General features: G+C 41.5%; 1 long non-coding RNA gene and 1 pseudogene across 2 annotated transcripts; both read right to left on the bottom strand.

Annotated features, from left to right (window-relative positions):
- Position 1: 1 nt before the first annotated feature.
- LOC104435201 lies at positions 2 to 4,031 on the bottom strand (annotated as a pseudogene).
- A 77-nt stretch (positions 4,032 to 4,108) lies between these two features.
- LOC104432401 lies at positions 4,109 to 7,078 on the bottom strand. 2 transcript variants are annotated; one of them, XR_005549231.1, is made up of 3 exons: positions 6,671 to 6,689; positions 5,284 to 5,654; positions 4,109 to 4,437 (listed from the first exon to the last, which is right to left on the bottom strand). It is a non-coding gene; the product is annotated as an uncharacterized LOC104432401 (long non-coding RNA). The 2 variants fall into 2 exon arrangements; XR_005549230.1 differs by having other exon boundaries at positions 4,112 to 4,437; positions 5,284 to 5,544; positions 6,671 to 7,078.
- Positions 7,079 to 7,435: the final 357 nt, after the last annotated feature.

A 7,435-nucleotide genomic window follows, 5' to 3' on the forward strand; every position in this document is an offset into this window, starting at 1 on the left:
CTTCGTATAATTGGATTTCATTGTTATTCTTTGCTGAACTAAAACAAGAAACTTTTTCTTCTGCAGTCAAGACCGGAGGGTGTGTTCCCATATGCCTCTTTGGTTTATATGTCGACCCACATTTTGTTTCCCCATACGAAAATAATTAGTTCCAGACAAGGAACATGTCACATATGAAAGGAAAAGACAAACATGAGATGACAAGACCATCACAACTGAAGAATTCTGTGTCCATAGTTAAGGACCTTTGCCCCTTCATTACCATGTGGTCTTCCAATAATTGCGGATGATGGAACCAGAAGAACTGTGTGGCTCAAGATTATGCGTAAGTCGGTATGTGTCGTCCATCAAGAGAGTTGACACGTGAAAGGTTTACCTTTATGAAGAGGTTTTGAGACAATTATCACAAGGATTAGAACCATATTTACAGTCTTCCTGATTCACAAACATGCCAAAGTGCACAAGTAAGGTTTGCCACTGACACTTATCCTGAAAATTCACAAATTGGAGAAGAAACACCCGTTTATCAATAGACTTTGCTCCATTTAGGTGAGCGGAATATGATTTTAGCCCAAAGGGTCCATTACTTTGTGAATATGTTGCCAACAGACCCATCTAATGATCCAGCATCCAGACGGGGTAATGCCAGACTAACACTAAGAACAATCAGTAGAACAAAGTGGAAAGTGTAAACACAAAATAGAAGCATCACTTAGTTGAGATCTTCAGAGAGAAGTTGAGAACACAAATTGGATTACCTTGAGTTCACAATATCGCTGATTTTCCTAGCTTGAGCCAGTGCACTTCTAAAGATTTCGGTTTTACATCGTTGACCACTCCTTAACATGCACACAACCCGACTGAAGTCCTTTTTTGCATATAGAGCAATGCGCACTGCTGGTAGATTATCTCTTCCTGCCCTCCCTCATTCTTGGTAACAGCTTTCGATTGACTTGGACATTGTGTTGTGGATGACAAAACGCTGACCACATGCCATAAAAAATATTCACTGAACCATCAAAGTTGAAATATGATAAAAAAAATCATAACAGGAGGACAAATTAGATCAGATTCATTTGCTACTTTTACAGTAAAGAAAAGAACTTTATCCTAGTTTAACTTGATTTCAGCACAACAAATGCCATGCGTGGAAGAAAAAAATTGACGTGAAAAAAACACATAATGCGCTAGTTGCAATCAATAGCCAAGGATGACAATTCAGCAGGCCACTGGACCAAGGAACTAGCAAAGTTTACTTCCAAGCACACCCATAAACCGATCAGCGAAACTAAAACATTAGAAAAAGGTAAATTAGGGCCTGCATGGTTGCACCTATTTCTGTTCCCAGGAACAGAAATTTCTGTTTTTTTGTTCTGGGAACAAAAAGGAACAAACGCGTTTGTGTGCGTTTCTGTTCCTTTTTGTTCTTTTGTTCAGGAACAAAAAAAGAAACAAAACAAGAAACACAAATGAGAAATACTTTTTTTCTTTTTCTTTTTCTCTTATTTTCTTGTTCTTTTCTTTTGGCCGGTCGCGGCCTCGGCCATGGCCGGGCGACCGGCCGACGAGGGCTGGCGGCCTCGCCCAGCCACGGCGAGGCTCGCCGGCCCGGCCGAGGCCGAAGCTCGCCGGGTCCCCGGCGAGGCCGAGGCTCGCCGGCCCCGGCGAGGCCGGCTCGCCGTCCCCGGCGAGGCCGAGGCTCATCGTAGCCGGGCGAGGGTCGGCCTCGCCATGGCCGGGCGAGCTCGAGCCGCCCAGATCCGCGAGGCCGACCTCGCCCGGCGGCCGGGCGAGCCTCGGCCTCGCCGAGCCACCGCCAGTCGGCCTCGCCGAGCCACCGCGGAGTCGGCCTCGCCGGCCCGGGAGCTCGATCTCGCCCGGATCGGGCGAGGCCGAGCTCGCCTAGCGGCCGGCGAGCTCGGCCTCGCCGAGCCACCGCGGGCGACGCCGACTGGCGGTGAATCGGCGAGGCCGAGGCTCGCCGGCCGGGCAAGCTCGGCCTCGCCGGATTCGGGCGAGATCGAGCTCGCCCGGCCATGGCGAGGTCGACTCGCGCCGGCCCGGCGAGCTCGATCTCGCCCAAATCCGGCGAGGCCGAGCTCGCCCGGCGGCCGTCGGCGAGCCTCGGCCGGCGAGCCTCGGCCTCGGCGGTGGCCCGGCGAGGCCGCCTCGCCCGCCCAGGCGAGCTCGGCCTCGCGGATCAAGGCGAGGCCGACCTTCGCCGGCCAAGGCCTTGGCCGGCGACAAGCCAAAAGAAGAAAAAAATGAAAAAGAAAAAAAGAAAAAAAGGAAAAATAAGAAAAAAATAGAAAAAATAAAATAAATAAAAAATTATCCAAATTTACCAAACATGTTTCGTTTTATTTTTATTCCCGGAACAAGTTTACCAAACGCGTTGTTTTGTTCAAAAATTGTTCCGGAACAGAAACACTTTTTTCTATTTCGTTTCTGGAACAATTTTTAAACGAAACACAACCAAACGCGCCCTTAGTTGAGTATTTGCCGGCATGTCACCTTGACAACTAAAAATAGGCAAAGGCTTAGAATCCATTTCAACTTACAACATCAGGTTTGTCTATTCCCATTCCAAAAGCAATGACTGCACATACAACCTGAACCTCTCAAGCATGCCATTTCTTTTGGACAGCTACTCTTTGACAGGCTGCTAATACAACATGATAGTACACCGTCTTTATACCGCACTTATCATTCAAGTAATTTGCAACATCAACGCATTCACTCTTTGAGAGGCAATACACTATGCGACACAAATTAGCAAAACGATTCTTTAATAGCTCTTCAAGGTCTTAGATATGACCTCATATTTTAGGTTTGGTCTGTCAGAGTCTTGAGAACAAGAGCATGGGGGATCTTGAGAGCTTTTAGGATATCCTGCAATGGATGTACATTTCAATCAGATCCAAATGATTTTTTCAACATAATCTGGAGGATGATGTGCAAGTTTCATACCTCATGAACTGGCTGAGTGACGGTTGCAGTTAAGGCCATCACCGGGACGTATGGAAAGTTTTGCTTGAGACATCCCAGTCCCCTATAATATGGACGAAAAATCATGTCCCTGTTGACTGCAATAATGACAACCGAGAAAGTAATGATCAATAAACTTTACGTTTACAATCATTCAAATATAGGAGAAAAGCTCAAAACATGGATACATTCCTTTCATGAAATTGCACTGGCAGAGCAAGTCCAATAAAGACCTTACAAGAAACACGATCGATGATCACATGCGTGAACTTTTGCCTTATATCTCGAGTTGTTAATACATGGTATAAAAGTTAGAAGAATAAGTAGGGACACAAGAACCAGCTTAAAAGACCTGACTATCGTGCCAAACATGGACACTTTCACTTACTTCCGAAAGTAATTTCCATGAAGCTAAATTTAGTTGTGCGCATTGTGCTTATTATGATTAATGATGTGCCACCGACATTTCGCAAAATAAGGAACTAGATCATTTCCAGAATTAGTTATTTCAACATTGCATTATGTTATACTAGAACTCCACAGACAGTCTGGGTTTAGAAGGTTTAGCGTGACACCAACAATGTCATTAGGCCAGCAACACGAAGATGTAAAAATGTTTGAAAAAAAAGAGTTTGAGTGAGCATATATAAAAGTTAACTCGCTTTTCTCTATCTAGAACAAGGAAAGTAGTTTTGCAGAGGGAACAACATAAATACTTATTCCTTTTAATGTAACTCTATCTTGATCTTTGCTTTAGATACAAGGATGCCAAAGAGCATACCTCACACAATGTGTCTCATCAACAACAAAACCAGCTAGTTGTGCCTGCAGTGCGTGATGGTCGAGTATCAAAAAGTTAAAAAGAAACTTTCAGAAAAAGTTACATGGTGTATCGGAAATAGTACCTTTCTATGCAAGCATTTCAATATCTTGAGAAATGATGGGTTTCCCACAATCCTTTCAGGAGTTACATACAATAGCTTGCACAATGGTTTATCTTTCTTGAAAAGGCAGGTAGAGCAGCGAAGATTAATGACTTGACAATCCCAACACTAAGCCAAAAAAAAAAAAAAAAAAGAAATTTAGAAGTCCAATGGAAATCCCATTGCAACATATGGAGCATGGCCCAACATTTTATGGAGGGACAATGATTGTACGGTATGATATACTTCTCTCGGAAGGCTAAGATGCTAAAATTTATTTTTAAGGGAAACATCTTAGGCATGCATCTTTTCATTAACTACTTAAAAAATGTACATCCTTTGCAACATATGGAGCAAACCATTTTATGGCGGGAGAAAGATTGTAGAGTAGGATATGCTTCAGCAGGAAGAGAGCTAAACCTTGCCTTAGTTCTTGGAGGACAGCTGCTGCCTGGGCAGCGGTTTGCTGAGAGCTCAAGAAAGTTGATGGTATTCCGTACTTGAGGGTTAGAGTAATTATTTGATCCTGGATGAGAGATAGCAGGAGAGATATAACAACTGTGACACCTGGTTTAAGAGTTGATGGCAGCTAAAATGAAGGGTAAAAACATCAGAAAAGCCAATGAAGGGATGAGGAATAACTCTTTTATTCACCTTCAGCTGATTAGAAAGCACCAGTTGTCACCATTTGTCTTATAATTACTTTAGCTAGAAACATATATGAACTACTCTAAGACAAACATAAAACATTTCAGGATAATTCAACTTAATAAATTCAGATTAATATCTTCCTTCGTGATTCAGTGGATCCAATATTTTGCATGCTCCCAAGATCCATCTTATATGAAAGGATATCCATTTCAAACCAATTATGGAAATGATCACCCCTAGTTGAGATGATGACATAGCACATATGTACATAGGAAATATAGAATGTACAATCTGTATTTGGTGCAAGTAATTTGAAAACTTATTCCTCTTTGACTTAATAACCCTATTGAATTGGACCTGAAACATGACTGACGACAACACTTACATGCAAAAACAAGATAAATTTTCCAGTAAGTAATTAGAAGTTCCTAGAAGCAGAGCACAAACCTCAAATTCTAGAAATTACAGAATGGACAAAGATGGGTGAAGGCGGAATGAGAATGTCCTGTATTTCAGCACAAACTTCTCAATTAGAAGTGCTAATAAAGCAGATTGCAAGATCATTTTATAGCTTAAATTTCAATATATAGTCTACCCGTCTAGTATATAATCGGTGGAACCATTCAGCAAAGTGCACAGGGCTTGTGCTCTAAACACTGTCTCCACACATGCTTCTACATTCGATCATTACACAAATGAAATAATGTTAACATTCACTAACCTAGTAACGTAAACTTTTACCACCTCCAGTGGGCGTGAGAACGAAGCAATCTTGCTTGGCTACAGAAGTTTTACAAGCCTGATGCTGCATTGGTCGAAATGCCTTGTTTCCGAATATTACAACATTTGCCAATTCTATGTCATCCAAGGCTTGCAATTCCTCATTACTCAGAGTTCCTTGTTTGCATGTTGAAATCTGAGAGTGATGTCTTTTACTTGAAACTGATGATATCGAACCATGAGTATCAGTGCTCTTACAGTCCTTCAACACAAATAAGCCTCTTCAACACCATAAATAGTTTCTGACATGTGGTGATGGAAAATGAAAATCGTGCACAAAGAAATTCCAAGCCTTCATTTTGCAAAACACACCTGTCAAAGATGCTGGATGCTAAGTTCAACGCTTGGATGATGTACCATACTCTCAAAATACATGAGAAATATAGGTATTGTTACATATCCAAAACAAGAATGAACTGTTTTTATTGACCAAACAATTCTCATATAAGTCATTTTAGATCTTATAGACTCGTAGAAGTAAGCGGCAAGTTAGGAGTGTCTATTATACATTTGATCAGATGAGAGCCCTCATGAGCAATTTACTAAATGCTTTTGTACAGGTATACCGCGTAAGGTTTGTTGCTGAGCAGAATTGCAAGCAAACTGGAAATGATCAAGGAAAGACATAAGTTGAAGAGGAAAGAACAGTGACACACTAATTTAAGGGGATGAGTTGTTTAACAGTGATTAGGAGAGAATTACAATAAGAAATAAATCAATTTCTCACTAACCAAAACCCCAATTGCAAGAGTCAATCAAAAACAAATGAGACAAGTGGAAAGTGTTTCCCAAGAGTTTTCTGAGGACACTATAATCTCCTGATCAAAAACCAAGACAATCTGTTCTCAATTCTTCTCGTTTTCCTTGTTGACACCCCAATATACCTCAGCAACAAAAATATATAAAAGTATGGGTGCAGAATTATTGTTAAAACAATAAGAGGTCATGTAGAGATCTGCCAACTTTTTGTCAACCTCCTAAACAACTGAACCATTGTGGCCAGACTCATGGGATTTGCCTGGTAACTATTGTGTCTTCTTCAGGTGCCCATAGTTTCTTCACTGAACGGGCAACCCTGTAAAATACCGAGACATTCTTCAAGCCACACATTTGGTCCAAGCAATTACACGGGCTAATCCCAAGACAAATCTAGGTCCATGGATAAAAAACTTAAGCTACAAACTTAACAACTATCAACCAAATTACTTTTGGGCATGGGAAAAAACATGCCAAGCCACCATGCTTTTCTTTTTTTCTTTTTCCTTAATCCCTTCAAACTGGTTAGGACAGAAAGGAGTGAGACAACTTCACAATTTTCAGAAGCATACCATGGATTCTAAAGATCGTGTAGTCAAAAGTTGAGTGGACGAATTGCTCGGAGTACTACCAAATATATCATCTTCGTCTTCACTTTCAGTAGAGGAATCCACCTCAAGAAATGTTTGATTTTTCTCAGGTTGTGGAGAATCCTCTATAATGTTAACATCGTGCACAACATTGCATTCACCGTCATTAGGGGTATCTTGGCCAAACATATCAGTCAAAACTCACAAGCTTCTGATTCTGCATCTTGCAAATCATCCCAATCCTCAATGTGTTGCATAGTTTCAGCAAGTTCTGCTAGAAAATCATCGCCACAGTGCTCCACGGTGATAAACTCTCGACCTTCGTCACCTTAAGAAGACCAAAAGAAGAGAGAGATGATTTTGCGAGTTCCATGACAAAAAAGAGAGATAAAATAAATACAATCTACACAATATGTGATTTGCGGTTAGTTCAGAAATAAAACAGACATTTCGCTAGTCAAGAAGACTACACCGCAAAACCTCGTCAAAATGACGACCTAACTGCAATAAATCTTCTCATTTAGGAATGCACAATTGATCAATTCACCAATCATCCCCGCAACACAATCAATTACGCCATTCCCTAATCACCAGATACCACGAAATTCGGCGAATAACCAAGAAAAGCAACCTAAACATATCAAACTGGAACAGCACCAGACATTTCGCTCGTTGGCAAGACTACTTCGCTGAACCAGCTCCGATCTATTCAAACCTAAAGCAGACTACGAGAAGGACCAACACAAC

Source organism: Eucalyptus grandis, chromosome 1 (assembly GCF_016545825.1).
Source record: "Eucalyptus grandis isolate ANBG69807.140 chromosome 1, ASM1654582v1, whole genome shotgun sequence".
Lineage (NCBI taxonomy): Eukaryota > Viridiplantae > Streptophyta > Magnoliopsida > Myrtales > Myrtaceae > Eucalyptus > Eucalyptus grandis.